Source organism: Nannospalax galili, unplaced genomic scaffold (genome assembly GCF_000622305.1).
Source record: "Nannospalax galili isolate Female #2095 unplaced genomic scaffold, S.galili_v1.0 scaffold326, whole genome shotgun sequence".
Classification (NCBI taxonomy): Eukaryota; Metazoa; Chordata; class Mammalia; order Rodentia; family Spalacidae; genus Nannospalax; species Nannospalax galili.
In genome coordinates this window covers 772,043-776,309 of record NW_008354421.1, presented here as the reverse complement: position 1 = coordinate 776,309, position 4,267 = coordinate 772,043, and positions in this window count along the sequence as shown.

Below are 4,267 nucleotides of genomic sequence, written 5' to 3'. Positions count from 1 at the left end.
CTCTCTCTCTCTCTCTCTCTCTCTCTCTCTCCCTCCCTCCCTCTCTCCTCTGTTTTCTAGGGATCAAATTTCCAGCCTCATAAATGCTCTACCACTAAGCTACATCCCCAGCTCATATTCTTATCTTCCTATATTTACATCTCACTTTTCCCTATTTGTAAGTAGGATTTTTATTTCCCTGTCATTATTTCAGGATTGTTGTTATATTGTTGCTCTTTTCAAAATAACAGAGGAACCTCAGTATCATCTTGTAGGGTGGGTAAGAATCCAGTGATTTGGGTTGATAGACTAATGTTCCTAATCTTTGACATGTGCATACATACGTATATTTATCAAGAGTCCTACATTGTGAGCAGCCCATGTTCCATGCCTATCTCATAAGCTCCAGGCAAAATATGTCCATGTACAGAAACCAGTATCGTCCAGGTTTGCTTGGGCTCCAGTCCTCCAAACCTAGAGACTGTTCCTGGCAGAGGCCTGCTGTAAACAAACACAGGGCTGCTGGGACCAAAGGCACAATATTAAAGTCAACTCCTCCAGGATCATCAGACCCTCCTTTACCTGGAGAACCCATTCTCATTTTTCCCCAGCACCTAAACAGGTGTTCAACCACCTTCTGCCTCCCCTCTTATTTTATTTCCTTATTTTTTGATACACAGCATTGTTCCAAATTTATAAATTGTTGTTCCTCTCTCTTGGCATCTCCACAGATAGGTTGTGTGGCTATCTCTATGTTACATCAACGTTTATCCCACACAAATACTCTGAAGATAAGTGACTTCAGATATATTAGAAATAAAACTATTCAATAATATATTCAAACTACTGTTGTTTGTGGGGGAAATTTAATGTCACTACCAATAAAACATGACAGTAGTTTTTGAGAAATCTTCAAAATTAGATGTATTCAAAGAAAATTAAAATACCCCATCACCCCACCCCACTTTTCATCATCTCAGTTTGACAGGTGAAACACATGGAGACACACTCTAAGATGCGCACAGCAGCTGATGTTTGATTTCGAAAGTCCTTTCCTGCACCCATATATTGTAGGATGCTGCCTACAAGTTTCAGAGTTTTAGGTTTCACATTGAGGTTTTTGATCCATTTGCAGATAACTTTTGTGCAGGGTGATAGATAAAGGTCTAGTTTCATTCTCTACCAGTGGAGATCCAGTTTTGTAGGCATCATTTGTAGACGATGCTGTCTTTTCCTCCAGTGTGTGTTCTTGGCGCCTTTGCCAGATATCAGGTGGCTGAAATTGCATGCACTCATGTTTTGACCTTCAATTATGTTCCATTGATCTATGTGTCTGCTTTTGGGCCAGTACCATGCTGCTTTTATGACTCTGGCTCTGTAATATAGTTTGAGATCTGGTACAGTAATCTACCCCCTCCCAACCCCAGCACTGTTCTTTGTGCTCAGGATTGCTTTGGCTATCCAGGGTCTTTGTGATTCCATATGAATTTTAGGATTCTTTTTCCAACTCTGTGAGGAATGTCATACATGGCTGGAGCAGTCATAAATCTTAGAGAAACCCGGAGACAAATGATTTCTTACTATCATGCTAAATGTGGATTCTTATATTTACAGATAAGTATGCCAGTCACCACTCATCAAAGCAGCTTCTTTTGCAACAGACAAAAACTATTACAGTTTCACAACTGGTCACACACAGAGAATAAGTGCCTGTGAGATGCCCAACCCTAAGTGACACATCTACAGTGGAACCTCTACACCTAAGACTCGTGGAACATAGTAGAACAAGAGAGAACACTAATGCATTCCTCAACTTTCATCAGTGAAGGTCCCTCATGCAACAGAAGGCAATGCACACAAAAGGCCACAAATGGCCAAATTGTAGAAAATAGGAGTCTGCAGAGTGTGGGTCCCTGGACAGGACTTTTATATTAAATGTTATCCACTCAGGATTCAGTGACCATTGAAGAAGAGGGAGTGGAAAGATTGTAAGATCCAGAGGAGGAGATGAATGACTATGTGGAAAAGAGTCTTACAGGTTCCTGGGACTTTGCTCATATGACCCTACAGCCATAGTGTCAGCATGCACAGACCCACGCAAACTCAAACAAAAAAATTCCAGCATAGAACTGGGGAAATGGGCAGCAGGTTCCAACCTTAGCTGATAACTATTGGCAGCTGATTATTGCTGGGTGAGGGTAAGCTGATATTCTTTAAGGAAGAAACTCTAGATAGGCTGACTAGACCCCTGTGGATGAACCTGTACTGAAGGACGTCTGAGTATACTAACTTGACTCGATAGGTCTTAACATATGACAGAATGCATGAAATCTGGTGTGTGTTTAGGCTATGGGAGATGTGAATGGGGGAGAGGGCATAAAGATGATTACGATTTCTTGTGTGAAATGCACAAAAATTGAATATAAAAATATGCATAAAATAAAGAATACACACTGACATCACTTCAGCATAGCAGAGACCATCTCTCGGTGTAGAGCCCAGCATCTTCCTGCTAATGCTGGAGAGTATGCTCTGCAATCAACGTTTGAGAATGTGCACATGCAAAGAGTAAGAACTTTCTACAAAGAGTTATAAATCATTCAGATTTCTCCCTAAGCTGAGGGTAACATTAACAAACCTCTTAGGTCTTTGGCTCTGTGGTCTGCTGGGATCCTCTCCATCACTGGAACCAGAGCTTAAAGAATGTTGTTTTGCCAGGTGTGGTACACATGCCTTTATTCCCAGCACTTGGGAGGGAGGCAGAGGCAGGTGGATCTCTGTGAGATCAAGGCCAATCTGGTCTACATGGTGAGTTTCAGCCCTGCTGGGCTTACAAAAAGACAAATAAATAAATAAATAAATAAATAAATAAATAATAAATAAGAAGAATGTTGTCTTTACCAAGTTGCTTAGCATAGGCATGCCAAAACAAGGTGATTGTAATTAAACTGGAAAACTCCATTCAGCACCCACAACAAAGATGTTCAAATGATCAAACTAATTTTTCATTGTGCATGGTATGTGTGGATTGTGTGTTGATTGTATACATGTAGAAAAATTGAGAAAAAAATCTACTGCATAAATTTGAAGGTCCATTTATGTTGTGATGTGCTGTTGTATCTTTCTAATTACAGAGCGGAGTTCATGAGAGCTGCTGAGGGCTGGAGCCAGCTTGTCCTGGAGTGATGTGTGCACTAGTGAACCTCAGTGGCACAGGGAGAGAAGGCCATCTTGGGTCAGGCAGCACTCTTGAGCTAGTTCCAGAGGCTTTCAAGTACGAATGTTAAATTGCAAGAATTTTGCAAGCTGGTTGTTAAACCTGTTTATGAATTGGAATCAGCCTCACTGGGTATAATTACACCATAGACCAGCACTTGTGTGGCTGGAGAGACAGTTCAGTAGGTAAAAGTGTTTGTTGCACAAACATAAGGATCTGAGTTCAGTCCCAGCACTATGTAAAACAACAAAGAAACAAACAAAAAACAGCATGGCCACCCCCAGCCCTGTTGGGCACAGAGACAAGAGCATCACTCTGGCCTGCTGGCTACCAGCTTAGCTCTAGGTTCAGTAAGAACTTGTTTCAAAGAAGAAAGACACAGAATGACAGAGCAGGACACCAGGCTTCCTCCTCTGGCCTCAATACTTGCCTACTCATACAGATACATACACACTTGCTTATACCACACAAACATAGCACACTTTACACACATGCATATACACACACAGTCCCACACAAACACACCAAAAAGAAAGAAATCCAAGTTAGAATTGTTGAAGTTCTTTAAATTCATCAAGTGCATTTCACTTTACACCCCTGTGCTGCTGTCTAGAAGGAAGGATGGGAAAGAGAGCGAGATGCTGCAGGATGGTCCCGCATCTCAGTGTGAAAGGGAGATTATTCAGACTTTAGCAGAACTTGGAACTTGGGAAGCTGCCTCCTAACAGGTTGCAGTCTATGATCAATCTGAGAGTTCATTGCTTAAAGTGGACCTGGCTCAGAAAAGGTCAATAAGCTGCACATTTTCATAATTACTCTTTCAAAGTATGATTATAGCACAACATAAAGATTAAACACCCAATTTTTGGCTTCTTATATTTCAGAAAAACTTACTGTGAATGCTTAATGTGCTTTCTAGATATAGCCAATGGAGGAACAACAGAAAAGAAGCAGGCCATCACATTAAGAACATACATTAGGAAAGAAGTCAGCAACTTCATAGGAAATGCTAATCATCTTCTTACCAGTTCAGACTCAGCAAGGTAGGCAGGGTGGCTCTGACAGAAGGTA